Here is a 12,809-nt window from a genome sequence, read left to right as displayed (position 1 = left end):
AGCCTTTGTTCGAGCTTACGTTTGTGACAATGGTCATGTCTTTAGAGCACGAACCTATACCTAGTTCATTTGTCTCCTACAAATTATCTTTTATTTTTGTTATTTCATCCCAACTCTTTCCATTCATCATTTCATATTTCAACCAATATTAAATATTTTCTTCTTATTGTTCAATGCATTAATAAAGTTATTTATTGTCCCACCCAGGTAGCAAGGTCATGAGTGTTGGTTAGAGTCGTTACTTTGAATTGTCATGCTAGTTGTAAGCATTAAAATTTAACTTATCCTATTTTCAAATAATATTATTATTTTTAATAATATTTTGGATTTTTATATTCAAAATAACTTAAAGAATGAATTAAAACCTAATTAAGGGTTAATTATAGTGATAATTAAACCATAACTAAGGAAATTATTCAAAATTCCAAAAATAATTTGAGAATAAAATATTGTTTTTATTTGACCTAAATTAGACCAAGGAAGGACTTAAAAATATTTAATTATGATTTATTCATGATTTATGTTTAATTCATGAATTAAACCAATTAAATAAAATACTTCAAAATTCCCAAAAATACTAAAAAGAATAAATTATGATCATAATTTTTATTATGAATTCAGAAATATGTTATTGTGAAATATTTGGTGAAGAAATGGATTTAAAAATCATTTTTTTAATAACCTTTTAAATAAAAATAAAATCTAATAATCCTGTATAGCTGAAATTATTTTTAATCTTTGCAGCAGGATTCTAAACCATCAGATGAACGCCCAAATCTCATCCAACAGCCTAGATGCTTTCACACATCCGGATGTAGTAGAGCCACGCACACGCGCCCACAACGGATCATCTAACGGGACTGACTAACCCCATTAGTCTAGCCACTGACCGCCAATAGAACGTAGAACGTCGTTAGCCGAAACGACATTATTTTAGCCGTCTTCTTCGCTGGAACGTTGCGCTCGCTGGAATCGCGACCTCGCCGGCGTCCGATCTTCCGAAATCTCTAGTTTCCTTCATAGGCGATCAAATCCCTTGATTTTTTCAGCCATGTAATCCTTTCGTTAGCGCCTACGATACTCCTCTATCTAGAAACCTTATCCTGCCCTAGATAAGGCTGCCAACTGTCGGAGATAAGATTAAGGATAAGTTCGTCGAAGGATAAAATTGTCTCAAATTAACCCTCCTCAACCGACCTATCTACCCTATAAAATACTCCTCCATAGTATGTAGACCAAATCATCAAACAATAACTCATCAATCACCAGATTTCATCACCTGAAATCAAGCTTCGAAGATTTCGGCGAACTAGTTTTTTTTAAAACCTGTTCTGACGATCCAAGCTTCAATCAATGCTCTTGAATAGCTGCCAACACACTCTAGGAGTGTTCTCCCACTATTAGTTTGCATCCATATCGTTTGTATAACGATTTGTGATTTTTATCAAATTTTCTTGTTTGATAACTTTGATCGTGTTCTTATGCTTGATTGTGTGATTTCTTTGTTAAGAATCATTATATATATATCATGTATGAACTTTATGTTGAAAGAGTATCGATCAAATCAACCTGAATCAAAAAATTTAAAAATCAAAGCTTGAAAACTGATTTTTAAAAATCTTTGTGTTCTTAGTTTATTCTGGATTTTTTGATCTAGATAGTTGCTATATATGTTTGTTAACATATTTGAATGATTTCCAAGCAACTGTAATCATGTTTTGATCAAACTGAAATTTTAAAAATAAAGCTTGAAAATTGAATTTTTGAAATTGTGTTCTTACTTTTAATTTGGATTTTTTATCCAATTATTTGTTATACATGTTTGTATGAATTCCAATAAACTATTTCATCATTTTGATCATATTTGATCAAATCTAGTTTTTGAAAAAAATTAGATTTTGATTAAATCTTCAAAAACTATTCTAATGATGTTATGATGTTCTTTTTTAGATTTAGATCAACTATATTCATCATTTCAAAGCTAATGGAACAAAAAAACAGGCTTTGAAATGACCTAATTTAAAAGTTTCCAAAATTTGACCTATAATTGGTGTTTTAAAATTAATCCTTGTAAGGGTTTCAAAATCGTGATTTATGTTAAGGTTATTGTTCTTCATGATCATATGAACTTACTTTAGCTTACGGATCATGATTTCATGATCCCAATTAAAAGTTATAAGCTTCTGAAATTTCGGACCAAAATATGAACACTCATAGCTAAGGTTTTAGCCTAGGACCGAGAAATTAGACTCAGGACCGTGGGTCAGAACCGGTAACATTTTTCCAAGACCGACGATTTTCTTCCAGGACCATGGAGTATGACCGATGTTCTTCAACTAGGACCAAGGACCACGACCGGTGTTCTTCAGCTAGGACCGAGGACCACGACCATTGTTCTTCATCTAAAACCGAGGGCCACGACCGATGTTCTTCAATTGGGACCGAGGACTAGGACAGAGCTTTCTAACCTTAGGGTCGAGGACTAGACCGAACTCTCTAACCCTATAACTGAGGACTAGGAAAAATAAACCTAACCCTAGGACCGATAAATCTAACCCTAGGACTGAGCCCTCACTTGACATATGACCGGTAAATCTGACCACAACCTTAGACCTAAGATCGATAACCACCTAACCCTAGGATCGAGTACCTAGACCGGTAGACTTGACTCGGGATCGAGCCTCCCCGGTCTACGATCGAGCCACCCGAGTTTGGGACTGATCCTCCCGAGCCCAAGACCGAGCTCTCTGGTCCCTTGATCCATACGACCGATCCATGGTTTGAACCCCACCGGTCTTGACCGAACCCGATCGAGCCTAGATCGGCCAAATCGAACCCAAACCCTAGAACTCCGGTCTTATGGCATGTTTGGTTCCACTTTTCAAAATCCAAAATTATTTTTGTAATTTTGGAACTCGAACCCATTTTAAAAACTATCCCGAAAGTTCACAAAATGGTATTGTTATATTTTCGGGATATTTCATAAACCGATGTTTTGGATAAGCACCTGTTTATAATTTATTTTTAAATTCTGACATTCTTCTCTGATATTTTCAGATAAATCACATATGTGAAAGAGAAGTGGGGTTACTTCAAAAGAATTGTACGACTCAATTCTAGATTCTCTCACAAAACTAAGCATGCGTTCCAAGCCAATACAGACACAACCATAAGAGTTTGACATTTATTAGGAAGAGTTATATATAAAAGTGTGTGATTATTTACACAAAATGTAGAATAGTACAATCACATCGAGTCTACTAACCAACTAGTAAAATTATAAGAGAATGTTCAATGGGTAATATCTACATATACTATATATGATTCAACTATTAAACATTTCACTCGGTTAATTTTTCAATTGTATTAATGTGGATAATTGTTAAAATTTCTATTAAATAGGTGAATCCCAACAATAAATCGAGTTAGTGAGTTTGTCCCATAATTAAAAAATAGAAAAATATAGCATGCTTATATTACATAGATAAATTATATATAATATGATACTCTGATAGTGTTGTTTAAACTTAGAGTTATAAAGTTTAAACAAATTATCTTGGAAGATAAAAAAAATACAAATTTATTTACTATTAGTTTTTTCAATAACCAAATAGGCCTGACTTCTTTACAAAAATGCATTTTATTGGCATAAAAAATATATAATTACATACATTGAGTTATTTGAATCTTTACAGATATATAACTAAAGTTGAACTTTATTATTTCATTGACTTGTTTTAAAAATATTAGTCTAAAGTTATAAATATCCTTCATTATCTAAATATTTTAGAATCTTAAGAAGTTTCAATGACCCAAGTTTGCTAACCCAAAAAATATGTCATTTACAATCTTCAATTCACTTGAAAATGTAAGATGGCAACAGTAAATTTGTAAATTCCTCTAATCCTGATAGACACAAGGTTATTGTAATAAAAGAAGAGTTTTTTCTTTTATTATAATATTGCCTCTCCTCATGTGAGAAGGAGTAAAGGCAGAGCCGACCCTGGGGTAAGCCCGACAAGCCCTTGGGCTAGGGCAGCCCACTCGTCAGGGCAACTCAATTATTCAAATTATTCAAATTAGTAAGATATTTTATTAAATTTGTTATAATTTTTAATAAAAAAGTGTTGTACCTTAGTGGTAGAAGATAAGTATGTAAAACTTTTAGTTGATTATGGGTTCAAATCTTACTCAAAGTTGTTTTTTAATCCATTTTTAAATTAGACTTAGAGCAACAACAAATTATTGATTTGAGACTGGAGCAGCCCAAATCTCGAGGAGTAAAGGAACACAACCAAATGGGAATAGAAGATCGGCTTTCTATTAGAAGGCAACTGTCAGCATACATAATCATTGTCATTTTCACTCTTTGTTATTTCCATTAAAAATTTGAAGCTTTCTTTTGTTATTTACAGTTAAAATTTGAAGAGAAATTGTATTGAATAATATATTAGTTACATTATAATAATATATAACGAAACTAATATAATATAAAAATATAAATGATATTATCACCAATTTTTTACACATATATATTATCTTATAGTCTATCAACAACATAGATAAATAATCTCGAATCCCTAAAATCCAAGCCCTTCATCACCACCTGCATCCCCTATAAGGTGCATACACTAGCATGGAACCCGACCCATCTAATTGAGTCTCTTGCAGTTGAGATGGTTGTCATTGTTCTTTTCGATCTGAACCAACTCTTCCATTGGCATGTGTAATGACCCTTCCTCCACTCTCCCCCATCTATATTTACAGCATAAGAAATTAAAAACATATTGATGGGAAATGGGCATCCAGAACAACGAATTTGAGGCACTCAGCACCACCCCCAGTTGGCTCACTTGGAGAATGCCAAAAGGGAATCAATGCTGACCCATATGAATCCTGCATTCAAGGAAAGCCAAAATTAAAGAAGAAAAGTTTAGTTTGAAAAGACAATCACAATTTGAATATGATGAATGAGACAATATAAGGCAAACAGTACCTGGATAAACAATCCGATCATCATGTATGACCCAATTAGTTCCGATCATCCCCACCGTGACTTCATCTAAAATCTGAGGGATCATACAGAATATAAATCATAAATCAAATCCACATTTTAAATATTAGAACTAGATGCAAAAAATGTCCACTGTCGAACCTGATTTGAAAGCGCATACGGCTGCGGAATGATGCAGGGAGACTGTGCGACCGAAAACTTTTTACAGCAACAAGGTTCGGTAGATTCTATATATACCATCGGAGACATTTCTTTAGATATTTCAATCTTGGCATAATCGGAAGAAGATGTTATAGATTGGAACTGATTCATTTGAGAGATTGAAAATTACGGCGGAGGACGACCAAGGAGGAAAAACATGATTAGGTTAAAAATATCTATGAAACTTTCCTTTGTGCCTGTCCTTTTTATAAGTAGATCAGGTGGTATAAAATATAATTTTATCCAACAATATTTTTAACTTTACAATTGTATAATTGAATATTTAATTAGTCAATTTTAAACTCAAACTTATTTTAAAATAAAATTAAAATACAAATAAAATCTTTATAATGGATTGAATTTGTTCATAAAATTCAAAAAGATATATATTTGTTCTAAAAATAAAATATCTTTGATTTTAATGCAAATAACAAATATAAAATTCACATTTTTTTTTGTCAATTAATTTTGATATATATATAATTATATTTATAAAAAGTATAATAATATAATCTAATATTAAATATGCTTGCGAAACTTTATTAATTATTGGATAAGGATGAAAAAATAGAGAAAGACGAAAACGATAAACTTTAAGTTATTATTATTATTATTTTTATATATATATCCTCTTTTCTTTATTATTAACAAATAATATTTTATAATAATCCACACTTTCTTCTATTTTACATTATCACACATATTTTGATCCATTGCATAAAATTTCTTTTAATAATATTAAATTTGATATCAAATCTTAAATAAGTATCAAAATATTGATAATTAATAAATAATTTTTAAATCAAATTGATAAAAAAAATTATATTTACTATAATTTAAAAAATGTTAAAATCTACTTAGTTTTTAAAATTAAAGGTCATTTTATTAATTTTTAAACAATAATGTATTTTATTTAAAATTAAATTATAATTTAACAATTATCACATAACTATATAACGTAGAATATAAAATAATAATGTTTTTATTTAAAATATAATTATAATTTAACAATTACCACGTTAATTATATAACTTATAAAATTAGATCACTGTCACATTTTTACTTTCTATCTATACATTATATGAATTATTAGTTATTAAAGTTTGATATATATATTATTTTATTTTGATCTAATTAATAAAAATAAAAAATAATTTATTTATTAATTAATAACTTATCATTTTTAAATATACTATCTTAATTTTAGTTTAATTATTTCATTTTTAACTATTTAAAATTATTAAATTAAATTATTATTATTTTAATTTAATATTCTATACAAAAATATAAATATAATTAGTTTTTCATTAATTACTTATCCTTTTAAAGTTTATTATATTAATTTTAATTTAAATATTTTCTTTTTAATGATTAAAATTACATGCTTAAAAATATTTAATATATTTTTTAATTATAATTAAATAATATGTCAAAAAGTTCTAAATTAATATTTTATTTGATCAAAAATAATTAATATTATTTCAACCTAAAATAAAAATAATATTTTTAGTTGAGATTATATATTAAAATATTATTTTATTATTTTTATATATATTAAAATATTATTTTATTATTTTTATATAAAGTTTTAGGTATAATTAAAATTAATTATTTTTGGTCAAATAAAATATTAATTTAGAGTAACTTTTTAAAATATAATAATCATTAAAAATAAAATATTTAAATTAAAATATATATAATAAAATTTAAAAGGATAAGTAATTAATGAAATATATATATATATATATATATATATATATATATATATATTTAAGAAGTCTAAATTTATTCAATAGAAGTGGGTATTTTACTCTAATATAATATTTTAAATATTTTAACCAATAATATTATATATGATATAATTTATAATTAAATAATTATTTTCTTATTAATATTTTTTAAAAAACTAAAAACTAAAATGTTGAATACACTAATAAAAAATCGACTTTTACCAACGGTTTTTTACGAAGGTTTTATAAAACTCTCCTAAATACTCCCGAGAGGAATAAATCTTTCGGTATTAAAAATAGATTCCGAGAGGGGTGTAAAACCTTCGGGTTTATTAATTATTACCGAAAGTTCTTTGTAAAACTTTCAGTTTTTACCTTCCCAAAAAACCAAAAATAATTCTAAGTGTTGAATGTGGGTTAATTGCGAAGGTTTTTATAAAACCTTCGGTTTTGCAATCCCGGAGATTTTTAATTGCGAAGGTTATTCAAAGAACTTTGATTTTACCTTTTTTGAAATTCTCTTTTCCGAAGGTTTTCCAAAGAACCTTCGGTTTTGGCTCAATTAAAAATAATTCTAAGTTTGGTAATGGTTATTTCCGAAGGGTTTTAATAAACCTTCGGTTTTGACTAATATCAAAACCGAAAGTTATATGAAAACCTTCGGTATCTACCTCTATAAATACAAACTCTAACCCTTCTCTTTTTCATTCCACTCATCTCTCCTTTCTCTCTCTCCCGCGCCGCAGCCGCCTCCCCCACGCCGTCCCCCACGCCGCTTCTCTTCTTCTCTTCTCGCGTTCAGGTTTGTTTCATTTTTTTTTATTTGTTGTTTATTATTAGATTTAAATTTCTTATAATGTAGTTTATATATATTATATAGATTTAGGCTAGTTTAAATTATTTGTTTGTTTCATTGATTTAGATTTGTCTATACGTTATTGTTTAGATTAGATTTAGGTTAGTTTGTTAAATATATATAATTTTGTTAGATTTGTTATTTTGTTTGATTGAAGTTATATTAGATTTAGGTAACGGTATATTTTCTTTGATTAATATATATATACATATATCTGAAATGCATTTAGGATGGGTGATTAATGGAATAGTCTTCGGCGTACACTGGAGAAACTGCCTCCGTGTTACCAGAATTTGCTAGCACAAACAGAAATTGCGGCACGTGAGGAAGAGGTGAGACAAATGACGCTGGAAATAGAGCAAATCCGATTGAGGGATGCGGAAAGAGGCCGATTGCTGAGTGAAATTGAAGCGGACAGGGCTGAAATGGCCTAGAGATTAGAGAATCTCGAACAAGAACTTGTATTGTTGAGGAGTAGACTGAATCAACTACCCCCCTCCTCCCACCCCATCTAATAATTTCTAGATTAATTATGTGTTTAGTTTTACGTAAGAACGATGGCATTTTTATGTGTTTTGTTTTAATAATTATGAATTATTATTATTATCTTTGGTTTGGTTTTAATATTGTTCATAAATTATTTTATTTTTTGTTTGCTTTTCACTTAAAAAAAAACAGCATGGCCAAAACCGAAGGTTTATTTGAAAACCTTCGGTTTTGACCCTTAATTAAAAAAATAAAACCGAAGGTTTTCAAATAAACCTTCGATTTTGACCCTCGGTTAAAAAAATCTGAAAATTTTCTAAGTATGTGAAAGGGTAAAAACCGAAGGTTTTCAAATAAACCTTCGGTTTTGACACTCGGTTAAAAAAATCTGAAAATTTTCTAAGTATGGGGAAGGGTAAAAACCGAAGGTTTTCAAATAAACCTTCGGTTTTAATCCTCGGTTAAAAAAATCTGAAAATTTTCTAGTATGTGGAAGGGTAAAAACTTTGAAAACCTTCGGTTTTGACCCTCGGTTAAAAAAATCTGAAAATTTTCTAAGTATGGGGAAGGGTAGAAACCGAAGATTTTCAACTAAACCTTCGGTTTTGACCCTCGGTTAAAAAAATCCAAAAATTTTCTAAGTATGGGGAAGGGTAAAAACCGAAGGTTTATTTGAAAACCTTCGGTTTTGACCCTCGGTTAAAAAAATCTGAAAATTTTCTAAGTATGGGGAAGGGTAAAAACCGAAGGTTTTCAAATAAACCATCGGTTTTGACCCTCGGTTAAAAAAATCCAAAACTTTTCTAAGTATGGGGAGTGGTAAAAACCGAAGGTTTATTTGAAAACCTTCGATTTTTAGCCTCAGTTAAAAAAATCTAAAATTTTTCTAAGTATGGGGAAGGGTAAAAACCGAAGGTTTTCAAATAAACCTTCGGTTTTGACCCTCGGTTAAAAAAATCCAAAAATTTTCTAAGTATGGGGAGTGGTAAAAACCGAAGGTTTATTTGAAAACCTTCGGTTTTGATCCTCGGTTAAAAAAATCCAAAAATATTCTAAGTATGGGGAAGGGTAAAAACCGAAGGTTTTCAAATAAACCTTCGGTTTTGACCCTCGGTTAAAAAAATCCAAAAATTTTCTAAGTATGGGGAATGGTAAAAACCGAATGTTTATTTGAAAATCTTCGGTTTTGACCCTCGGTTAAAAAAATCCAAAATTTTTCTAAGTATGGGGAAGGGTAAAAACCGAAGGTTTTCAAATAAACCTTCGGTTTTGACCCTCGGTTAAAAAAATCTGAAAATTTTCTAAGTCTGGGGAATGGTAAAAACCGAAGGTTTATTTCAAAACCTTCGGTTTTGACACTCGGTTAAAAAAATCCAAAATTTTTCTAAGTATGGGGAAGGGTAAAAACCGAAGGTTTTCAAATAAACCTTCGGTTTTGACCCTCGGTTAAAAAAATCTGAAAATTTTCTAAGTATGTGGAAGGGTAAAAACCGAAGGTTTTCAAATAAACCTTCAGTTTTGACCCTCGGTTAAAAAAATCTGAAAATTTTCCAAGTATGGGGAAGGGTAGAAACCGAAGATTTTCAAATAAACCTTCGGTTTTGACCCTCGGTTAAAAAAATCCAAAAATTTTCTAAGTATGGGGAAGGGTAAAAACCGAAGGTTTATTTGAAAACCTTCGGTTTTGACCCTCGGTTAAAAAAATCTGAAAATTTTCTAAGTATGGGGAAGGGTAAAACCGAAGGTTTTCAAATAAACCATCGGTTTTGACCCTCGGTTAAAAAAATCCAAAACTTTTCTAAGTATGGGGAGTGGTAAAAACCGAAGGTTTATTTGAAAACCTTCGATTTTTAGCCTCAGTTAAAAAAATCTAAAATTTTTCTAAGTATGGGGAAGGGTAAAAACCGAAGGTTTTCAAATAAACCTTCGGTTTTGACCCTCGGTTAAAAAAATCCAAAAATTTTCTAAGTATGGGGAGTGGTAAAAACCGAAGGTTTATTTGAAAACCTTCGGTTTTGATCCTCGGTTAAAAAAATCCAAAAATTTTCTAAGTATGGGGAAGGGTAAAAACCGAAGGTTTTCAAATAAACCTTCGGTTTTGACCCTCGGTTAAAAAAATCCAAAAATTTTCTAAGTATGGGGAATGGTAAAAACCGAATGTTTATTTGAAAACCTTCGGTTTTGACCCTCGGTTAAAAAAATCCAAAATTTTTCTAAGTATGGGGAAGGGTAAAAACCGAAGGTTTTCAAATAAACCTTCGGTTTTGACCCTCGGTTAAAAAAAGCTGAAAATTTTCTAAGTCTGGGGAATGGTAAAAACCGAAGGTTTATTTGAAAACCTTCGGTTTTGACACTCGGTTAAAAAAATCCAAAAATTTTCTAAGTATGGGGAAGGGTAAAAACCGAAGGTTTTCAAATAAACCTTCGGTTTTGACCCTCGGTTAAAAAAATCTGAAAATTTTCTAAGTATGTGGAAGGGTAAAAACCGAAGGTTTTCAAATAAACCTTCGGTTTTGACCCTCGGTTAAAAAAATCTGAAAATTTTCCAAGTATGGGGAAGGGTAGAAACCGAAGATTTTCAAATAAACCTTCGGTTTTGACCCTCGGTTAAAAAAATCCAAAAATTTTCTAAGTATGGGGAAGGGTAAAAACCGAAGGTTTATTTGAAAACCTTCGGTTTTGACCCTCGGTTAAAAAAATCTGAAAATTTTCTAAGTATGGGGAAGGGTAAAAACCGAAGGTTTTCAAATAAACCATCGGTTAAAAAAATCCAAAACTTTTCTAAGTATGGGGAGTGGTAAAAACCGAAGGTTTATTTGAAAACCTTCGATTTTTAGCCTCGGTTAAAAAAATCCAAAATTTTTCTAAGTATGGGGAAGGGTAAAAACCGAAGGTTTTCAAATAAACCTTCGGTTTTGACCCTCGGTTAAAAAAATCCAAAATTTTTCTAAGTATGGGGAGTGGTAAAATCGAAGGTTTATTTGAAAACCTTCGGTTTTGACCCTCGGTTAAAAAAATCCAAAAATTTTCTAAGTATGGGGAAGGGTAAAAACCGAAGGTTTTCAAATAAACCTTCGGTTTTGACCCTCGGTTAAAAAAATCTGAAAATTTTCTAAGTATGGGGAATGGTAAAAACCGAAGGTTTATTTGAAAACCTTCGGTTTTGACCATCGGTTAAAAAAATCCAAAAATTTTCTAAGTATGGGAAAGGGTAAAAACCGAAGGTTTTCAAATAAACCTTCGGTTAAAAAAATCTGAAAATTTTCTAAGTATAGGGAATGGTAAAAACCGAAGGTTTATTTGAAAACCTTCGGTTTTGACCCTCGGTTAAAAAAATCCAAAAATTTTCTAAGTATGGGGAAGGGTAAAAACCGAAGGTTTTCAAATAAACCTTCGGTTTTGACCCTCGGTTAAAAAAATCTGAAAATTTTCTAAGTATGGGGAATGGTAAAAACCGAAGGTTTATTTGAAAATCTTCGGTTTTGACCCTCCTAAAAACATTCTGTTTAAGGTCAGGACCGAGAGGTTTATTCAAAACCTTCGCAAATACCAATAAAAACCGAAAGTTATACTATCAACTTTCGGTTTTTCCACTTCCTAATTTGTTAAATTATTTTGTTTTAAACCTACTAATCTAGACTCCTATCTAATATAAACAAGTGTGTGTTATATTTTAAAAATGAAGATTGTGTTTGATATTAAAATCTTTATTATTGTGTTTGATTATATAAAGAAGTGTATATGTATGTTTGTGTTTGATGATCATATGAATGTGTACAAAGTTTGATCATATGGATTGTGTAATGTTTTAAGGTTATCAAATGTGTTAAAATAATGCTGTTCAAAGTCATTAGAAGGTTAAAAACCAATTAATTTAACAATTTGTGAAATTGTAATTCCGAAAGTTAATTGTATACCTTTCGGAAATAACCATAAAAACCGAAAGTTATACAATTAACTTTCGGAATTATCTAATTAAATTAAATTGTACACATTTCAAAACCGAGAGATTTAGACATATCTCTCGGAATTTAATTGATCAAAACCGACAGTTATATGATTAACTCTCGGAAATTAATTAAATGATCAAAACCGAGAGGGAATCATATAACTCTCGGAAATTAATCAAATGATCAAAACCGAGAGTTATATGATTAACTCTCGGAAATGACCTTTAAAAAAAACAAAACCTGCTTTTTTTCTTTCTTCTTTCCCCGTTTTATTTCTCTCTCCCCGATTCTTCTTCCGATTCTTCTTCCGCTTCTTCTTCCGCGCCGCGTCCTCCAGCTAGCAATCGAAGACGAAGTCGCGCCGCCCTCCTCTGATTGACGCCGCCGCTGATTGAAGAAGGCTTTCCGCCGCCAGGTCGCTGCCTCCGCTTGGATCGACGACGCCGGTGATTGAAGACTGTCGCCGTCGATTGAAGACAGTCGCCGCCTCCTGCTGCCGCCATCCGATTCAACCTACAGCCGCAAAGGTTAGTTTGATTTTAGGTTTGATTTTGGATTTTAGGTTAGATTTT

The sequence above is a fragment of the Impatiens glandulifera genome, chromosome 9, assembly GCF_907164915.1.
Source record: "Impatiens glandulifera chromosome 9, dImpGla2.1, whole genome shotgun sequence".
NCBI lineage: Eukaryota > Viridiplantae > Streptophyta > Magnoliopsida > Ericales > Balsaminaceae > Impatiens > Impatiens glandulifera.
Note: the sequence above shows the minus strand (reverse complement) of the source record.